Below are 22,915 nucleotides of genomic sequence, written 5' to 3' on the forward strand. Positions count from 1 at the left end.
TGGGGAAGAATAAGCAACCTCCATTGGGGAAGTTTTTGTGAATCAGATCTAGTGTCCAGAATTCCTTACAATAAATAAAAAAGGACACAAAAATCAAAAGAAAAAAAGGCATAAGGAATTAAAGTGTATCACTAAAAGTGGCCAGTATATATGAGTATGTACCCAAACTCATTAGTAAACAGGAAACTGAAAATTTTAACTACAATGGGTTTTCACCTGACATTCACCAGGCCGACACTGATGACTGAGTATGCCAGTTAAGGCAAGGATGTGGAGAAACAGGAATCTCATATATTTTAGTCCAATTGGAAATGTCTGCATCTGATATAGGTATCAATTTAATATTACCTATTAATGTGCAAATGCACATTCTTTATTACCAAGATTCTCTATTCCTAGATATTGATTGGTTTGGGTAGTGCTTTTCAACATTGCCTGCAGATTAAAATTGCCTGTGAAATGTTTATTAGATGTTGGTGCGTGAGTACCACTACCAAAGTTACTAATTCAACTGAGCCCAGAACAGGTCCTCAAGCAACAGACTGTTGAGTGTACAGTTGAAGTTAAAATACACTGCCTTGGGAATTCTCCTCTCCACGTACACAACAGCATCATTTATAATAGCAAATAAGCAAACAAAAACTCATATATACACAAACTAGTAACTGCTGTCTATAAAAATTGAAACAGGCAAACACTGCAGTTTAGTCATACAATAAAATGTTATATAACCACAAAAATGAATCCACAGTTAAACCTGCCTCGAATTGAATTTTAAACCATAATGAAATCTTAAAAGACACAAAATTCAACAAAAAATTGTAAAACGCACTGTAAACACATACCATATAGTTCTCTTTTCTCTCTCTCTCTATATATATCTCTATGTGTTTGTTTACATATATATCATTATACACACATGTACAAACATATACACACACAACATAACCTGTAGTAAAAATTGTAATAAAAAGCAATGAAATAACTTCAAAATTCAGGATATGGGAATCTTTGGAGGAAAGGAGGGTAAGAGTTTACAGAAAGGCACACTGGGAGCTACAATAGTTCTTTTCATGCATTTTATGTTCTCTTTTTAAGCTGTACTTTGGGCATACGGTGTCATTTTTACTATCATCCTTTAAATCAAAGATATAACTTATATAAACCCTTATTTTTTATATATGTTGAAATAATTTTAAATAACAAAAAACAATACCTCAAGAAAGCATTCTACCATATCCTTTTTCAAGTCCTTTTTTTAGTCCACACAAGAAAAGAAACAAAACAAAGTGTTTTCAATCCTTTATTGCACCTACCTCTCCCAAGAAGTGGAACGCAGATTAACTTTTTTGTTCCGTGGTGAGTTTCTCAGACATAAATTATTTCTCCCCTCCACATGCAAAGGAGAATCTATCTGTCTGTGAGGATTGTATTTACCTGTGATCCTGAAGAGCTAAGTATTTTACTCTGATTTACGGCAACTTTCTTCTTTTCAAAATAGCACCATCCAATCTAGAAGTCAGAATGGGAGGTTGGTAATTAGCCATATTTGGCGTGAAGTTACCTACATAATGATTGCATTTTAACAGGAAGTGTGGGCTGCTTCTCAACCTCGATCTTTCTCATCCATAAAATCACTAAGATCTTCCAGATTTCTAGTCTGTAGCAATGGAAATGTAGCCCCTCTACTCAGCACTCACTAGTTGACAGCGGAATATTGTAATATAAGCCACTCTCCTCACTGAGGCCTGGGATGTATCCTGGTTTTCAAGTAGCTTTATTTGTCCCTTCCTGACCCTGGCTGCCTGAGGAGACAAAGCTTTGGGTACAGACTGACCTTGACTCTTGGAGGACAAGTGAAGCTTGTCTTTTTGACCTCTTTCTGTCTTCCTGAGTGCAAGCAGGCCACATTTCCCATTACTAATTCTATGTTCTCCTCATGAGTAAAATATACAATAAGTCCATCATTCCCCGAAGGACAAATAAAAAAACAAGGGCTTAAGGACTGCCTTAAAGTATTTGCAGCTATTTTGGAAACGTTCCTCCTCTGAGGCTGAGAAGAGTTCTCTTCAACTTTCAGGATGACTCCTAGATTCTGCATCAAGTCAGCAGTCAGTTACAAGTTTACTGGGTGTGCACACTTGGCCGTATATCTGCATCCCTGCGCCTTTTTAGCCCTGTCTCAGGAAAGACTGCTCAAACCTGACTTCCAAAAAGCCTCCAGAGTGGCAACTGCTATAAAAAGTTTCAAAATCCTCAAATTGGCAGGGTCTAGTCTGGTGACACAGAAATCACCATCTGTGCCTGGCTTTCCTCCTGCATGGAGAAAGGGACTCTCTTTCTCCTCCTCCTTTTTTCTTTACCCTATCTTCTGAGGGACGTTAAGTTCTGACAGGGTGGGCTTGGTGACTAGCATGCTACTCACTTTTGTTCCTGCTCTCACGTGTTGAAAATGAACCTGAACCATGCCTCCTGAATCTAAAACCCCTGAGATGGGGGTTCTCTGGGCTGTGGGATCTAATTTAGTTTTAAATTGAGACCTTTTTCCCCAGCCTTCTGGCAGTGTTCTCTGGTTTTTACTACGCCTCAAACCCTAGACTCAGATAGCCAACCACAATTCCTGAAGTTGTTTGCTTGATAAACAATATGTCTTAGTCTTAGTCTGTCCCAGCTGCTATAACAAACTACCATAAACTGAATGGCTTATAAAAAAGGATATTTATTTCTCACAGTTCTGGAGGCTGGGAAGTCCAAGATCAAGGTTCTGGGGGATTCAGTGTCTGGGTAAGGGCCAGTCCCCTTGTTCCCAGATGGCACCTTCTCATTACATTCTCACATGGCAAAAGTACAAAGGAGCTTTCTGGAGCATCTTTTATTAAGACACTAATTCCGCATGTCCTTTTATTAGGACAAAGCCCTCATGACCTAATCACCCCGCAAAGGCCCCACCTCCTAATACCATCATGTTGAGGGTTAGGATTTCAACATAAGAATTTGGTGAGAAAAGAAACACTCAGTCCATTGTACACAAATACTTTTTTTTTTTTTTTTTTTGAGACAGAGTCTCACTCTGTCACCAAGGCTGGGGTACAGTGGTACAATCTCAGCTCACTGCAACCTCTGCCTCCCAGGCTCAAGCAATTCTCCAGCCTCAGTCTCCCAAGCAGCTGGGATTACAGGCGTGTGCCACCACGCCCAGCTAATTTTTGTGTTTTTAGTAGAGATGGGGTTTTGCCATGTTGGCCAGGCTGATCTCAAACTCCTGACCTCAGTTAATCTGCCCGCCTCGAGCTCCCAAACTGTTGGGATTACAAGCGTGAGCCACCATGCCCGGCCAACATTATATTAAAGACTGCCTCTTTAGCACTCATTTCCTAAGTGTTTGTCAATTTTTGGTTTCCAGTGTCTGTTATTGCTGTACCATATTAGTAGTGAATCCTGGCTAAGATTCCAATGCTTTTCTCCTGCTGTGGCATTTTCTTCTGACTTGAAACCATTCATTTCTAGCGAGACATGGCTTGTGCAGAGGTGAAACAGCCTATATAACTGCTTGACAGTACATCCAGGCTTGGGGCATGAGCATGATTATACCCCCAGGGTTTCGGCAATATTGTTCACTACATATTTGTCCCTCTCCAGGACAGAGATCATTTTTTGAACATTCAAGGTTTCTATCTTCTTCTTTGGTTTTCCTCTCTGTGTTATGTTTGAGACTCACAGAGAAATTAATCTTCTCAGAAGCCTTTTTAAGTTTACATTATTTAGTTGTTTAATTTCCCTGACTCTTCTGTTGCCTATGCTTTACCTGCTCAGGTTTTTTTTTAAACTACCTAAAATATACCTTCGAAGTTAATCTCATCATAGTTCACTTTTATTTGCCAAATCAGTAGTAACTTTGGAAATTCCACATACAACCTGCGCACTAATTTTCCAAAAGGTTCACAGATGGCCTAAAATTGAGGTTAGCTTCAAATTCAAGGACTGTAATCAGCACATAGTGCACGTAGGTACGCTGCACAGGCATTCTTAGCAATTCTAGAAATGATACCACATTTAGTAGGTCTAAATCTTACTTCCTAGAAACCTGGTATAAAATAAATTTATTTTATAGAACGAGAAATTACCAGCACATCATGATCATTAGTCTACAGGCAAAGTCTTTATTCCTGTAATATTGTAGGAAACTGTTGACCATATTTTTAAGTGTGAAATCTGCCTCTGACTTCAATAAAGTTAAGACACAGTTGATACTTCAAAACAAATAATTTCCTATTTCAAACTATTACCTATTATATGAATTTGTGAAAGACTACAGACATTCTGCAGCATAGACTATTTTCTCTGGTTATATAAATAAAACAGAACTTGCATGACCTTATATACTTGCTTGACTTTTTTTGTGTTTAGTTACATATCTTTATCAATCCATTAATTTATACATTTAAAGGGTATGTGTGTGTATACCAGATAGAAATATACAGAGATAAACTGTCTGAATGTGTATAGTTGCCTTATAGCAATAGCAGAGGCATATAATACTTAAAAGTTTGGAAAAGTGATGACCACTAGCTAAAATCACATTTCAAACTATATTTAAGTTAACACTACTTAAATAGGTTTCCACGGTACTTTATCCACAGGGTGGGTGAAAATTTAATTTCAAATAATACGGAGGTCCCCTCTTTTTCTATGGGTTAGGCAATTAATTGGAGCAGCTTACCTGAGGCTCAGAGAAAAGGTGGAAGGGCTTTCAGTCTTTAACCCATGACGGTTGCACACTGTCCACATAGTTAAAACCCATATCCATCTTTCAGTAATCAGTGGCTTTGTCTCTTCTGTGCAAGACTGGTGCAGGAGAATCTTTTCAAAGGCTGTAACTTTATTTTCTCGTGTGCATTCTCATTCGATGAACCATATCATGGAGCCCTTGACTGCTCCTCTGAGTGCTGTGGGGGATAAGGGTGGTAGATGCTGGCACGAGTATCCAATATTCAAGGTAACTTACCATTCCCATCCCTTTCTATTATAAGACAATTTCTCTTCAGTTTTGTTGCCCTAAAACAAAAACGAAACAGTACTCTTACACTATCTCTCCTCTGTAGACACTGAATAATCACAGAGTTGTCTCCTTACATGCGATTAGCCTTTTTAGGAAAGCACTTTTTAAAAATCTAGCACTTTCTTCTTTTGTGTCTCTGTAAATGCATTAATTAATCCATTCAAAATGCATTAATTAATCCATTCCACAATAGCTATCAGATACTGTTCTAGGAACTGAAAACACTATAGTAATCAAAACAAAGTCTCTCATGGAATGCATATTTTATCAGAAAGAACTTAGGCATTAAGTAAATGAATATATAAACATATAATATGTCAGGTAATATAAGTGCTATGAAAATGAGTAAAGTGAGTTAGGGTGTTTTGTTGTTAGAGTGAGTAGTGGAAGCTCTTTCTTTTAGGTCAAGAGATCAGGGAAAGTGCTTGTGATAAGGTATTAATATTTGGTCAGAGAGCTGATGATGGGAAGAGTCAAGCCATATGACTATTTCTGGGAGGATATTTTAGCAAAGGGAAGAGTATTTGTAAAGACCCTGAGATAAGTGTGTGATTAATTGATTCCAGAAAGAGCCAGGGCCAGTTTGTCTGGGATTTACTCGTAAATGAAGGGTGGGTAAAGCTCAAAGCAGGACATAATGATAAACCTGTGTCCTTATGCATTGGATTCTCTCCACAAAAGTGAGATTTAAGTTGGCTATAGGTGCTCATTGACAGGTCTGGCTTCGAGAGTTAGCTGGCTATCTCTTCAAGGGAAAGAAAGAAGTGTAGCTGATAGTCTTCTCTCCACATCTTACAAATCAATTGCCAATGATTATGGGTTGTAATAGGAATTTTTTTACAAGAACAATACAATGGAAATACAAGATCTGCCATTTAATCAAATCCATTTTGTAATGCAACTTACTTTCTAGTTCTTGTTCAAGTGTTTATTAAAATTTAATACAACTTTCACTTAACATTACACGATATTTATTTTTTCTTTTTTTTTTCTCCATGCTTCCCAGCTCCTCTCCAACCTGAATCTCAACCTCAGGTAACCTATAGCTTAGTGTAAATCTTTACATATGTTTCTCCATGTTACACAAATACAAACATACATATAAAAAAGTATTAATTTTCTGTTTTAAGTCATTTATTTGTAGAAAGATAGCATTACAGGGCATCTAACTTTTTGGTAAGAATTTTTCTTCATTGACATTGCACTGTGGAAATCTATCCAGGTCTTTTTAATAGCTGCATTATAGTTATGTCAGTTTCCATATCTGTGGTACTTTGAATGATGAAAAAAACATAATACGTATGTTCTTCTGTACTAGTACCTTCACTCCTTTTGTATATGTATTACAGTAATATAAAGGATATGTTTAGTTTTTTTCTTGGAAGATATTGTTAGCTTATCTTTCAAGTGGACCATAGCAATTTATGTCCTTGCCAGCACTGGATTTTTAACATGTGTTTGTTTGTGCCAACAAGACAGGTAAAAATTGATATATCATTGTTGCATTAATTTTTATTTTTATGTGTTTGTATGTTTGGTTATTTGAACTTTGCTCCTTTATATATTGCCTCTTTATCTCTTTTGAGCATTTTTGTGTTTGGGGTGTTATTCTTTCTTATCAATTTGAAATAGGTTTTTGTATATTTTGGCCCATTAATTCTTAGGTGTTTGCATTATATTGCAAATATTTTACTCTGTTTACCACTTGCTAATGATATCTTTTGCTATGAAAATATGTAAAATTTTGTTCAGTTATATTTATATATTTTCTTTTATAGATTCTGATTTAAAATTTTTTAAATGTTACTGTGTTAGCTGTTACAAGAATAATTAAGTATTCATTGCAAAATACATGAAAGTATAGAAAAATATTATGAAGGAAATAATAATTACAAATCATGATACCAGCCCTCCAGAAAGTCAACATTTTAATGCATAATGTCCCAAAATATGTAAAGATAAATGTATACATATAAGTATAAGCATTTTACATGTGTATCTGTTTTTGAACAAAAATGAAATTAGACTTCATGTTTTGTAAGTATGCATTTTATTCTTTTAATGTGTTATAATCACAATTCATTATCCATGCCATTAAATATTTACCAGTGCAGTCCGTCAACATGTTATTTAACCTTAGGAATAGTATATCATCCATTAAAAAACACAAAATTCACGTGCATGAAGAAGGCTTCTGTTATTGTGGCATTTTTAAGATGTGCAACTATTATTCCTTTAGCAAAAAATGTTGTGCTTGCTCATATTTATCTTCTTAGGATGAAACCCTAAAAGGATAATTATCATATTTAAGGTTAAGGGCAATTTTAACGATATTGAAATATTTTGATACCTAATGAAAAACTGACTTTCAGAAAGGCTATAGTGGTGTATACCAAAGTAGCAATAAATGGCATACGCTTAGATCCACATACTCATTAATACTGACTTAAAACAATGTTATTCTATTAATCTAGTGATGAACAAAATTCAGGTGAAACTTGCAGTTAAGCGTACAGAATTGTTCTTATTTTATTAAAAAGATTATGCTAACAAAATAAAAGAACACAAATAATATACTAATGATGTCATTGATGCTGCTGTGGTTGATGTTGTTAATGTAGAGGCTAAGAAAGGCTCAAGGAAAAAAATGAAACCTCACCATCATACATTTTACTGTTGTTTTCCTTATCTGAATGAAGAAAGAGAATTCAAATACCTTTCAATTATTTAAAGAAAAATACAAGGATGTTAAAAATAAAATACGTAAATTCCAAGTCACTTGGGTAGAACATAATTTTTTAAATGTTGATAAATCCAGCAAAAGTCATAAAAGAAAAAAAACAGGATTATGACTAGAAAGCAAATAAAAACTATAAATAAGAAAGGACAACATGAATTCAGTAAGTATCAATGTGAAAATTTCCTCCTTTAAAAAATTCTCATTATGTGTAAAAAGTATCCAGCTATATTTCCTTTTCTTTCTGAAAAGTATACTGAGGCAATGTATTTCTTACAGTCTCTTGCTCTTGCTCTCTTTGGTTAATAGAACTTCCCTCAATGCCTGAGTTTCTACAGACCTTGGTAAATTATGTGCCATAGACCTGCGACTCTTTAACGCTCATTCTCACAGTTTTATCTTTCTTAGGAGGTGGGAAAAATATGAATACAACAAAGTGTAAGTGTTAGCTATTTTTCTCAAGAAAGCTTTGCCAAAATATGTATATACTTTTCTCAGAAATATAAGTTTCATATAATTACAGTAAAATGGAGCACGCAGTGATTACAAAGTTCCAGTGAGAAAACTTGGTTCAAAAATTCGATCGGCTGGCTTTTAATGCTCATATTGAAGGACATGGAAGTACCTACTATGAAACCTGTTTTAATTAGGTAATAGAGTTATAATGAAATGCTTTTCGGGAGAGGTTTTAAAATATTTTGAACGTTGCTTCCCTTTGAGGAGGTGATATATTTGGTGGTAAAACCCTCTCTCTACTGCTCCATAAAATGTGGAGGAACCAATTAGCAGAGTTTTGAAAGAGTCCCTTGCATAAGAAGACAGCAGAAACCAAAATGATAATATATGAAAATTATGAAATAGTGTTTTAAGAAGAAAACAGTAATAGAAAAGTGTTTTATTTTTTCTCTAGGTATATTTTATCTTAAAATTTCTGCTTCAGAAATTAGGCCCAACCTAAAGAAGAAATCTACCCTTGACTTGGCATACACCTGAACTACTTGGTGAGAAGGATATGGCAAAAGAAGTTCACACATTCAGGACCTCTTTATGAAACTGAGTTGTTCGGCTCATATCCCTAGGATTTGTTGGAGCTAAAGAGCAGTCCAAAATGAAGTGAAGAGAGAGAAAAATATTGTAGTGAAGAGAATCTAAGAATTTATTATTTCTTTTACCTGTCCATTCTCTGCTTGTCCTAGGAAACTAAGGGGTTGTCCCTCTTGACGGATAGTGGGAGCTGTAGAAAGGTTGTCATGAACGTCTAAGCAATAAAGGATCCTTGGCATTTTGTCATTTCCAATTCTTTTTGTCTCACATTTCCTGGGATGTGAGAGATATTGCAGAGTGGGGTAAGGGTGTGGATAACAGCTTGAAATTTGTTCCTTCCACCCTTGCTTCTGTTACAGAAAATTCTTGAAGTTGTTCAGCATTTAGGGATCATCTAGGTGGCATGCAGAAGCAAATCAAATAGACTGAGAGTAGGAGACAACGTTTCTACATTCGTGATAGAAAACAAAACCTGGCATGGGGAAGGTTATGAGCCATCTACAATGGAAGATTCTCAATTGACTTGGTAATCAAAAAGATAACTACCTAAAACATCAATTAATAGAGAAAGCCCTCTACATTTCAACTTGGAAATGATAAATAATTCTAATCCAGAAAGAGGATAAAATTCAATATTTTAGATAGGGGTTAGATGTGGGAGAGTGAGAGAATAGAACCTAGACAAACAAACAAAAAATGCCCTGACTCCCTGAAATCTTCCTCTCTCTGTAGGGATAGCTAATAAAAAGAAGCCTACAGACAATAAAAGTTAAAATTCTATGCTTACACACATCTTGTTATCACTTTCAACCATGAGCAACTGTTTAATATGTGTGACTTAATCTTTCTATTTTTACAGATAAGGACGTGTAATTTCTGAAATAGGGCAGGGACCTTGAAACTGTGAGTTGAACAAATGCATAAACTAATTAAGTTAAAATTAGTGCTGTGAGGCTCAGTCTCAAAAAATTATTGTCTATGTGTTAAAGTCACCTTCTAAATATATAATTAAAAATAATTAATTCCAACATGAAACTCTCATTGATAAAAGAGAAGGAAAAATCTTTGTGAAACTTTCTTTTCAAGGTTGCATTATGATTTTCTAGGAATAGTTACGTGTTTGTATAAAACCGTTTTAATATTTATTTATTCCAAGATGATTTCCAACCTAATAAAACTAAAATGCAGTTAAACATTTGACTGGATATTAAAGCATGATTTGTTTTTCAAAAGAAACATGCACATTTTGAGCTCCCAACCGAAAATTGTAGCATGCCAACAATTAGAAAAAAATGTAATTTTTTTCTTATTTGTTCTAAAATAAATAAATAAATAAGGATACATAGGCAGAACGTGCAAGTTTGTTACATAGGTATACATGTACCATGGTGGTTTGCTGCACCTATTGACCCATCCTCTAAGTTCCCTTCCCTCACCCCCAACCCAGCAACTGGCCCTGGTGTGTATTGTTCCCCTCTCTGTGTCCATGTGTTCTCAATGTTCATCGACCACTTATGAGTGAGAACATGTGGTGTTTGGTTTTCTGTTCCTGTGTTAGTTTGCTGAGGATGATGGCTTCAAGCTTCATCCATGTCCCTGCAAAGGACATAATCTCATTCCTTTTTATGGCTGCATAGTATTCCATGGTGTGTGTAGAACACATTTTCTTTATCCGGTCTACTGTTAATGGGCATTTGGGTTAGTTCCATGTTTTTGCTATTGTAAATAATGCTGGCAATCCTGTAAATAGGTTACATGTGCATGTGCGTTTATAGTAGAATGATTTATACTCCTTTGGGTATATACCCAGTAATGGGATTGCTGGGTCAAATGATATTTCTGTCTCTAGATCCTTGAGGAATCACCATACTGTCTTCCACAAGGTTGAACTAATTTACATTCCCACCAACAGTTTAAAAGCATTCCTGTTTCTCCACAGCCTCACCAGCATCTATGGCTTCCTGACTTTTTAATGATAGCCATTCTGACTGGCTTGAGATGGTATCTCACTGTGGTTTTGATTTGCAGTTCTCTGATGATCAGTGATGTTGAGCTATTTTTTACATGTTTGTTGGTCACGTAAATGTCTTCTTTTGAGAAGTGTCTGTTCATACACTTTGCCCACTTTTTGATGGGGTTGCTTGTCTTTTTTTGTAAGTATCTTTAAGTTCCTGGTAAATTCTGGATTTTAGACCTTTGTCAGATGGGTAGATTGCAAAAAATTTTCCCAATCTGTAGGTTGTCTGTTTACTCTGATGATAGTTTCTTTTCCTGTGCTGAAACTCTTTAGTTTAATTAAATACCATTGGCTTTAGTGGCAATTGCTTTTGGCATCTCTGCCATGATGTCTTTGTCAATACCTATGTCCTAAATGGTAATGCCTAGATTTTCTTCAAGGGTTTTTATGGTTTTGGGATTTACATTTAAGTCTTTAATCCATCTTGAGTTAATTTGTGTATAAGGTGTAAGGAAGGGGTCCAGTTTCAGTTTTCTCCATATGGCTAGCCAGTTTTCCCAGCACCATTTACTGAATAGGAGATCCTTTCCCCATTGCTTGTTTTTATCAGGTTTGTCAAAGATCAGATGGTTGTAGATGTGTTGTGCTATTTCTGAGGTCTCTCTTCTTATCCATTGGTCTATATGTCTATTTTCATACCAGTACCATGCTGTTTTTGTTACTGTAGCCTTGTAGTATAGTTTGAAGTCAGGTAGCATGATGCCTGCAGCTTTGTTCTTTTTACTTAGGATTATCTTGCGTATACAGGGTCTTCTTTGATTCCATATGAAATTTAAAATGGTTTTTTCTAATTCTGTGAAGAATGTCAATAGTAGTTTGACGGGAATAGCATTGAATCTATAAATTACTTTGGGTAGTATGGCCATTTTCATGATATTGATTCTTCCTATCCATGAGCATGGAATGTTTTTCTATTTGTTTGTGTCCTCTTTTATTTCCTTGAGCAGTGGTTTGTAGTTCTCCTTAAAGAGGTCATTCACAACCCTTGTTAGATGTATTCCTATGTATTTTATTTTGTTTGTGGTGATTGTAAATGGGAGTTCATTCATGATTTGGCTCTCTACTTGCCTATTGTTGGCGTCAAAGAATGGTTGTGCTTTTTGCACATTGATTTTGTATCCTGAGACTGCTGAAGTTGCTTATCAGTTCAAGAAGTTTTTGGGCTGAGATGATAGGGTTTTCTAAATATAAAGTCATGTCATCTGCAAACAGAGACAACTTGACTTCCTCTCTTCCTGTTTGAATACCTTTATTTATTTATTTTGCCTGATTTCCCTGGCCAGAACTTCCAATACTACGTTGAATAGGAGTGGTGAGAGAGGGCATACTTTTCTTGTATCAGTTTTCGAATGGAATGCTTCTAGCTTTTGCCCATTCAATATCATATTGGCTGTGGATTTGTCATATATAGCTCTCATTATTTTGAGATATGTTCCATCAATATATAGTTTATTGAGAGTTTTTAACACTAAGGGATGTTGACTTTTATCAAGGCTTTTCTTAATCTATTGAGATAATCATGTGGTTTTTGACTTTGGTTCTGTTTATGTGATGGATTGTTTATTGATTTGTGTATGTTGAACCAGCCTTGCATCCTAGGGATGAAGTTGACTTGAATGTGGTGGATAAACTTTTTGATGTGCTGCTGGATTCAGTTTGCCAGTATTTTATTGAAGATTTTTGCATTGATATTCATCAGGGGTATGGGTCTGAAGTTTTCTCTTTTTTGTTTTGTCTCTTCTCGGTTTTGGTATCAGAATGATGCTGGCTTCATAAAATGAATTAGGGAGGACTCCCTCCTTTTCAATTGTTTGGAATAGTTTCAGAAGGAATGGTACCAGCTCCTCTTTGTATTTCTGGTAGAATTCAGATGTGAGTCCATCTGATCCTGGGCTTTTTTTTGTTGGTAGGCTATTAATTACTGCCTCAATTTCAGAGCTTGTTATTGGTCTATTCAGGGATTCAACTTCTTCCTGGTTTAGTCTTGGTAGAGTGAATGCATCCAGGAATTTATCCATTTTTTTCTAGATTTTCTAGTTTATTTGCATAGAGGTGTTTATGGTATTCTTGATGGTAGTTTGTATTTCTGTGTGGTCACTGGTGATATCCCCTTTATCATTTTTTATTCTGTCTATTTGATTCTGCTCTCTCTCTCTCTTCTTATTAGTCAAGCTAGAAGTCTATCTATTTTGTTAATCTTTTCAAAAAACCAGCTTCTGGATTAATTGATTTTTAGGAGGGTTTTTCATGTTTCTATCACCTTCAATTCTTCTCTGATTTTAGTTATTTCTTGTCTTCTGCTAACTTTTGGATTCATTTGCTCTTGCCTCTCTAGCTCTTTTAATTGTGATGTTAGGGTGTCAATTTGAGATCTTTCCAGCTTTCTAATGTGGGCATTTAGTGCTATAAATTTCCCTCTTAACACTGCTTTAGCTGTGTCCCAGAGATTCTGGTATGTTGTCTCTTGTTGTTCAATTTCCCTGTAATGGTGCGGTTTTGAGTGAGTTTCTTAATCCTGAGTACTAATTTGATTGCCCTGTGGTCCAAGAGACTATTTATATGATTTCAGTTCTTTTGCATTTGCTGAGGAGTCTTTTACTTCCAATTATGTGGTCGATTTTAGAATAAATGCCATGTGGCACTGAGAAGAATGTACTTTCTGTTGATTTGGGGTAGAGAGTTCTGTAGACGTCTACTAGGTCCACTTGATCCAGACCTGAGTTCAAGTCCTGAATATCCTTGTTAATTTTCTATCTCATTGATCTGTCCAAAACTGACAGTGGAGTGATAAAAGTCTCCCACTATTATTGTGTAGGAGTCTAAGTCTCTTTGTAGGTCTCTAAGAACTTATTTTATGAATCTGGGTACTCCTGTATTGGGTGCACATATATTCAGAATAGTTAGCTCTTCTTGTTGAATTGTTACCTTTACCATTATGTAATTCTCTTCTTTGCCTTTTTTGATCTTTGTTGGTTTAAAGTCTGTTTTGTCAGAGAGTAGGATTGCAATCCCTGCTTTTTTTTTTTTTTTTTTTTGCTTTCCATTTCCTTGGTAAATTTTCCTGCATCCCTTTATTTTGAGCCTGTGTGTGTCTTTGCACGTAAGATGGGTCTCCTGAATACAGCACAGCAATGGGTCTTGACTCCTTATCCAATTTTTCAGTCTGTGTCTTATAATTGGGCCATTTAGTCCATTTAGCCCATGTGTGAATTTGATCCTGTCATCATGATGCTGTTTGGTTATTTTGCACACTAGTTGATGCAGTTTCTTCATAGCGTCATTGGTCTTTATATTTTAGTGTGTTTTTGCACTGGCTGGTACTGGTTTTTCCTTTCCATATTTAGTGATTCTTTCAGGAGCAATTGCAGGGCTAATGAAATGGTGGTAACAAAATCTCTCAGCATTTGCTTGTCTGGAAAGGCTTTTATTTCTCCTACACTTATGAAACTTAGTTTGACTGGATATGAAATTTTGGGTTGAAAATTCTTTTCTTTAATAATGTTGAATATGACCCCTGATCTCTTCTGGCTTTAGAGTTTCCACTGAGAGGTCTGCTGTTAGTCTAATGGGATTCCCTTTGTAGGTGACCTGGCCTTTCTCTCTGGCTGCCCTTAACAGTTTTTCCTGCATTTCGACTTTGGAGAATCTGATGATTATATGTCTTGGGGATGATCTTCTTGTGGAGTATCTTAATGGTGTTCTCTGTAGCTCCTGAATTTGCATGTTGGCCTGTTTTGTTCTCTGTATTTCCTGAATTTGCATGTTGGCCTGTTTTGCTGAGTTGGGGAATTTCTAGATAATATCCTGAAGTGTGTTTTCCAGCTTGTTTCCAGCTGGTACTCCAATCAATCATAGGTTTAGTCTTTTTATGAAGGCCCGTATTTCTTGGAGGCTTTGTTAATTCCTTTTCATTCTTTTTTCTCTCTTCTTGTCTGCATATCTTATTTCATTAAGGTGGTCTCCAAACTCTGATATCCTTTCTTCTACTTGGTCAATTTGGCTGTTGATACTTGTGTATGCTTCATGAAGTTCTTGTGCTGTGTTTTTCAGCTCCATCACATCATTTATATTCCTCTCTAAACTGGTTATTCTAGTTCGCAATTGCACTAACCTTTTATCAAAGTTCTTAACTTCTTTGCATTGGGTTAGAACATGCTCCTTTAGTTCATCATAGATTTTTATTACTCATCTTCTGAAGCCTACTTCTGTCAATTCATCCATCTGATGCTCCGTCCAGTTCCGCACCCTTAATGGAGAGATGTTGCGATCATTTGGAGGAGAAGAGGCACTCTGACTTTTTGGGTTTTCAGCATTTTTTCATTGATTATTTCTCACATTCATGAGTTTGTCTAGTTTTGCTCTTTGAAGCTGCTGACACTTGGATGGGGTTTTTCTGGGGGCCTTTTGTTGTTGTTGTTGATGATGATGCTGTTGTTGTTGCTTTATGCTTGTTTGTTTTTCTTTCAATAGTGTCCCTCTTCTGTAGGTCTGCTGCAGTTTTCTGGGGTTTCGCTTCAGGCCTTATTCATCTGATTCGCTCCCATGCCTGGAGATGTCATTCAAGGAGGCTAAGAACAGCAAAAATGGGCACCTTCTCCTTCTTCTGGGACTTCTGAACTCTAGGGGCACCAGCCTGATACCAGTAGGATCGCTCCTGTATAGGGTGTCTGACAAGCCCTGTTGAGGGGGGTCTCATCTAGTTGGGTGGCATGGGGAGCAGGACCCGTTTAACTAAGTATTTTGTCCCTTGGTGGAGAGGGTGTGTTTCACTGGGGCGAAACCCACTTATCTGGGCTGGCTGGATTCCTCAGAACTACCAGAAGGAGAGGCTAAGTCTGCTGGCCCACAGAGACTGCAGCCACACCTCCCCCTAGGAACTCAGGGCAAGGGAGATCCGAATCATGAACATGAGCCTCTGGCCAAAGTTATTGGAGATCCTGCCAAGAAAGTCCCACCCACTGAGGAAGGATGGGTCAGGGTTAGACCTACAGAGGCACACTGGCCGCAGACTGTCACAGCCAGTGTTGGGCTGTGGGGACAAGTCTTGGGACCAAGCCGTCCAGCCTCCCTGGCTCCAGCAGAGGAAAAGAACAGCCTGGAGCTATAGAAATGGGTGCCCTCCTTCCCCCGCCCAGGGAGCTTAGCATGTTAGGCAGTTGCGAGTCCCAGTGCTGGCTGCTGCCCCTCACCCAAGAAGCTCAAATGGTTTAGACAGCAGACAGGGGCAGGTGGTGCTGGTTGCCCCTCCCCAGAGGAGTTCAGTAGGCTTAGGCAGATTCCACCTGAGAGAGGGTAAGAATCTGTGCATTCCCAGGTTGGGATGCTAGGCCCTGGTGGCAGCATGGGTTCACGAGTGGGATCTTCCAATCTGTGGGTTGCACAGTTCCATGGAAAAAGCACAGTTTCCCCCACTGGGTGGCACGCTCACTCACCGCCTCCCTTGGATGGGGGAAGGGGGTTCCCCTTCCCCATGTGGCTCTCACGTAGGCCACCACACCACACTGCTCTTCCTTCTCTCTGTGGGTCACACCAGCATTCTAGTCAATTTTGATGAGAGAACCTGGATACCTTGGTTGCTGGTGAAAGATTCACACAGATATTATGGTTTTTTTCTATGGGAGCCTCCAAAAGACACTGTTTCTAGTCAGCCATCTTGGCTCCACCCCTCCAAAATTGTAATTTTTATCCCAAGCCCTCATGCTACAAATCAAAACAATATAGCCTTACCAACTGAGAATGAACTTGTAAATTCAAATTTTTTCCCCAGACTTTCCTTTCATTCTCTAATTCCCAGGTCCCAATTTTTAGAAGTCTTAAAGTTAAATGAGTATGGGAAATAAGATGAGATTGGATCTGGTCCTCTGTCTACACTAGTTATTTTCTCATCCTGCCATATGCTGTGGAACTCTCTGTATCCTTCATCTCTAGTGTTAGGTCCAAGCCTCCTCGTCTTATCTGCTCAGCCTTTTCAATCTCATAAGGCCCAAGCACTGCATCTGTAGCACCCCAGGTTATAACGATCCTTGTAGCTTTATTTACACACAAATGATGTGTGGCCGGGTGTGGTGGCTCACATCTGTAATCCTAGGACTTCGGGAGGTCAAAGTGGGCAGATCACCAGGGATCACAGCTACTCGGGAGGCTGAGATGGGAGAATCGCTTGAACCCAGGTGGTTGCAGTGAGCCATGATCGCACCACTGCACTCCGGCCTGGGTGGCTAGATATATTAGCAGAATTTCAAATGTTATGTATTTGAACCAAGAAAAGACTAAGATAAAAGAATTTCCAAATTCTCGGTAAAATAATTTCTAAACTTAAACTAATTGCAGTAGTTTCTCCAGATAATTGTTTGCAATTTGTAAAAATTACTCTGAAATGTATTTGGATAACTAATAGGCTGCAATAAATATTTGAATTTTAAATTTGGAGCGATGAGGAGCTTAATGACTCCTTTAGATAATAATACGAATAAATTAGCCATGGCATAATCACTGAAGTTATTGATGAAAAAATTGAGATCGATGAGGAAATTGACAATCAAAAATAAAAACACAGGTCTATTTAATAATCTAATCTTTGATAAAGTATCAAAGTCAGCGAGGAAAGAAGAAACGGTTTAATAATATGTTAGAATAGTTGATTGACAATTTGGAAAAAAAACTCAAACCACATATCAGGCATAAAATGAATTAATTATTCAAATATAAAATGCCAAATAAAATATGAATTTAGCATTAAATGAGGATATTCCAATCCTAAAATACAACAACATTTCCCATAAAAATATTAATAGAAAATACATGTGAGGTTAAGGAGAATATTAAACATCTTGGGGAGGGTTGAATGTGAGGATGAGACTGATGTGGGAGTGCAATGCCTTTCAAGTTAGTGGCAGATGTTAATGCAAGTGATGCACCAATTTGGCTCAAAAAGACAGAGATCATGGAAGAGTGACAATTTAGTGAGCTAACTTGTTTCCTTAATGAGCTTCCAAAAAGTCTGTTAGTTTGTAATTAATAAGGTCTAAGTCAGATTAGTAAGGAATCTATAGGCTTAACATGTATACAATTGCATGCCTCTTTCAAGAATAGGCAGGTGAAAGGTTAGAGAGCTTAACATGTGTACAATTGCATGCCTCTTTCAAGAATAGGCAGGTGAAGGGTTAGAGAGCTTAAACCACTAACTATTCATATAGCTAGTCAAGCAGAACTATTATAGTTTTGAAATTAGGCGACTTTAAATTGACAACATTTTTTTCTTTCTATGAGATGCTATATATTGTAAAACAATGATGAAGACATTTTAGTACACCTAAAGACCTGGGAACAAATTAAAATATTTTTCCTAATGCCCATTTATTCTCTAAGCAATTTCACAACACATTCACATATTACCATGTTTTTTATTTGTATTTTTTGTTTTTGCTTTTGTTTTTTAAACCAATTGCTTTTAGTTTTTTTCTTGTGTGGGCTATCTGTCTGCTTTTGGGGAGAACCCTATGAAAAGTTTGATCTGCTAAATACCACTATAGTTTCGTAAATAAATACAAATAAAATATTTTGTTTGTAAATAAATACAAATAAAATATTTTGTTTGTAAATAAATACAAATAAAATATTTTGTCACATTTAGCCAGTGGTCTTGATGTTATGCTAACATCTTCAATGCTTTAAAGAGTGTATTTGGTAATTATATTCAGACAAGACTTGAGATGTAGATTCTTAGGTCCATTGCATATTTAAGCTAGAGAAGACAATATCACTAAAGGAAAGGGCATGAGACAGAGCCTTAAAGAAAAAGATTTATGAAGTGTTTATCCAAATGTGGTCCACGAATCATCCACATGAAAATTATCTTGGTGCTTACAAAAATGTTACACCTGAAGTGGGGGGCAAACCTACTAAATCAGAATTTGTTAGTCAAGTCTAGGAGACTACATTTAAAAAAAAATGGTCTTATTATTTTATATATTGAAATATGGGAAATACTCAGTTATAGGGTTGCTAAAGGAAGAGGAGCCTGTGATGAGGAACTTAAAAGAAGTCATCAGAGGAGTGGAAAAAGTATTTCAGAAGAGAATTCATTTCATGTGTTGAATCAAGGAATTAAACATAGTAGAAGTGAAGGAAGAAATGGAATAATGAAATCATGCTGACATACTAACATTCATAAAAAAGTCAAGCACTGTTGGAATAGGAAATTGTGTTGAGAAAGTCAATATCAATTCAAAGATAGAGCAGTTTCTAACTTTCATTGAAGTCATGTTGTAATGTGGAAAACCATGCATACATATAGTGATAATGACAGGAAATAACCATTAAGAGCAATTCAGGGGTTACTTAATAACATGGCAATAATTATCATAGCATAATCTAATAGGTTATAAAGCAATTGACCAGAAAAAAGGAATAAATAGATTCAGTGATGAACTGGACCCTTCTAGAACTCTCAAAGGCCAAATGTATATCTCTTAGGTTGAAATAATGCTGGGAAAAATATATACACCACAGAATCAGAAAAAAGGCTATAAATCAAGCTCTTTCTAACACCACTATCCCTGAAATGGCAAAAATCTCTCCCAAAAGATGAACCCTTAAGATGTCTGGACAAGCCAGAGTAATGTTCTTAGGAGGGAAAATAAACTTTAAAGGATTGAGTATGTAAAGTTTAGCCAAGAAAAATTTAAGGGAGAAATGTAATAATTATCTGGAATATAATAATTATGCAGATAGATTAAATATCATTGAGAGAAATAATTATAGCCTAGTTTCATGAATAAAACAATGACCAAAGTAAGCAGTATTAGTATAATTCAGCAAAACATACTAAATGTAAAATATTTTAAAATGTATATTATTAAAAGCTTATTGTTGCAATAATATCTGAATATTAAAAATACTTTTACCTCACCACAGAAATTAGAAGAACTAACAAAACACATAGAAAAACTTTTTTTCTATTCTATTAGTATTCTGATTATCATTATTGTTACTAATTGACAAAATTTTAGGTATTTTTCTATAAGAATAAAGATTTTATTAGTATAAATTTGATATAATAAATATGAAGCTGAAGGATGTAAATATTCTGTCTTCTGCTTAAGTGAAAAAATTTCAATTATTTCTAATGTATGATATTTTTCTTTTGAATAGTAAAATATTCAGAAATCAAAAAGAAAAGAGAAGAAAGCACATTTTCACAACTATAATTAGGAAGGAAAGACTAATTACTGGAATACCTTCACCATTAAGGTTCATGTTTCTAGTAAGCTTAAATTGAATTATCTCCAAATCTTCTCACTTCTTAGAAGTGACATATAATTTTAAAATACAGGAAAATCCCATTTCAGGTTTCATAAAGCCTATTTTGTATTCATTCTCATACTTGAATTGCTATGACTATGTCAAAAGAATAGATATATTTAGGGCTGAATGAAATTTCTTTATAATGTTTTCCATGGACTGAGCTATTTTCAGAACAATTGGGAACCATTATGCAGCTATATACAGAGGTTTTATACGCCTTTTGTTGAAACTTTAAAAATGTGATGTTACATAGGGGAATATAATATGCCATTTTTGATATAAATTCTTTGCATTTTAATGTTGAGTAAGTATTATGCATAACTTGGCTAGTTCATGCTCAAGGCTGTCACCTCTAAATAACTCAGATTTTTTTTAAAAGAAAACACAGTACCATGCATTTAGAAATTTATAATCGGTTCAGCCTGAAGAGTATATCTATTTTAGTACAAGTTCTAGTGTTATTACATTTCATAAGATAGCCTTTATTTAAGACTTTGTTGTTCCTCCATTCTTTTCAGTAATAACTGGTTTCAATGAAGGGTGTATTATGGTATATTATTAACCCATTTACTCTTGGACTTTCCTCCCACCTATCTTTCTTTCTGCCACTTTAAGCTGTCAGTCCATTGTATTCAATGGAGCATCAGAAAATACCAAGTTCTTTCAGCAGCACAGCAGGTGCACATTTATGAAGCGTATCTGATATATTCAGCAACAGTCAACAGATTAATGTCACTGCTCACAATCCTTGTTAAGAGAAAAGGGGAAACAGTGATATAAAAATGAAAGTGCTATTTCCTTCATACATTTAAAGACAATTTTAGAAAATGTGGTGAAATTGTCTCTCCAGATTCCTAAATGATAGCCTGTATCACTTTTTTTCCAACCTAATTCCTAGACCCATTTGACTTTAAATCTATTAATCATGTGTTCATTTATTTAAAGTAACCTGGACTATATATGAGGCTAAAGATGAAGGGATATAAAATATGGATTTTAAAGATAACAATCATCATCTCAGTCTATCTAAATGGGCTTCTATAATTCCCAAACTAATTATAATATTGAATACTTCTTTCCTTATTTCATTAATTACAATAACAATATATAATATTTAGAAACATATATATGGATATATATACATACACAGGAAATGTATGGAAGAGATTCTTAAATATCTTCTAATTTCTCTTCCTTTTTATTTTCCTAACATTCATAGTAATCCTGTGTGTGTATGTGGAGGGCGGGGGTTATTAAGCTTGGCATTTCACTGCTCAGGACAGCTTATATTTCCTAAACTTTCTTTCAGCTTGATGTCACCTTGTGACTAATTTCTGGCCAATAAAATATAAGCAAAAAACTTGTGAGGCAGCTTGTGGACCTTTCTTAAAGGAAATTTCATGTGTTCTTTGACTATAATTCTACATTCCTATCTTCATTCTATTGCCTGTAACATTCAGATTGTTATCTTACACCACGAGGTCAAAAAGGCATGATATGTACAGTAAGATAAAACAAGTAAATGGATAGATGAGGCTGACAGCGATTTTTTTACTGTCAGAGAGGTAAATTACACATAAGCAAGAAAGGAATGTTATAAAAATAATATGGTACTCAATTAGAGGCAGTGACATAAGAATGAATTTAAGTTTGGTTTAGGTGTGTGTGTGTGTGTTTGTGTGTATATATATACATGTATGCATATATATGTGTGTATGTCCACACAGAGAAGATACTTAGAATTATTATTCTAAGTATTTGTTATTATTACCTAGTTCTACTTGCTAAAAGAGCCTAGAATCAGTGACGCCTCAGAAGCAACAAGCACACCTAATGCGCAAGTCTTGATTTCTAAGTATGTTTTTCATAAAAGGAACTAAAGCTTATTGGATAAATGACTTATTCTAATTGGGACAAGAAAATAAAGATTCTGGAGCATCTTTGAATGTAAGGACTTTCTAAAAAATACGAAAGGATGATAACATGTTAAGAGAAATTGAAGGCAATCTGAAGTAGCTCCCAATTGTCATAACTGGGAAATCTGAGCAACAAAATGAGGAATGTAATAATGAATTACAACTCAAAGTGTAAAATAAATACCAGTGAGCCATAATGATAAAAATAAGTAATTAAATGATGAATAAAATTAGATAGAAGAGATAAATATTCCTTACTTCCTTACAGACTTCCTCTTAACATATGTAATGTCTCCCCACTCCAAAATATGGAGCTTAATCTCTTCCCCCTTAAGGATGTGCTAAACCTAGTGACATGTTTCCAAAAAATAGAATACAGTATATGAAAAAGGAAACAAAGTAATTTAAGAGTGAAGAAATCTAAAAAACGCGGTACCATAACCAAGTGATGATTGATATCATCAATAATAATGTGTATCCACTCATGTGATGTGATGAGAAGGGCACTTCACCTCTGTAGTATTCTTGCCAAAAATCAATAACCCGAGTTTAATTATGAAAAAATATCAAGCAAACCCAGATTGGGAGACAGTCTGCTGGCTATCTGACCAGTATACCTCAAGGTCATGGGAAAGATGTGAAGATTGAAACATTGTCACAGACCAGAGGAGACTTCATAGACATGACAAATAAGTGTTTATTGTACCCTTGATTGGATCTTGGAACAGAAAGAGACATTAATAGACAAGCTGGTGAAATTTAAACATAGTCTGGATTTTAGTTAATAGTAATGTACTGATATTGGTTTCTTACACGGTTAACCGTCAGGGAAACGT

Source organism: Gorilla gorilla, chromosome 10 (assembly GCF_029281585.2).
Source record: "Gorilla gorilla gorilla isolate KB3781 chromosome 10, NHGRI_mGorGor1-v2.1_pri, whole genome shotgun sequence".
NCBI lineage: Eukaryota > Metazoa > Chordata > Mammalia > Primates > Hominidae > Gorilla > Gorilla gorilla.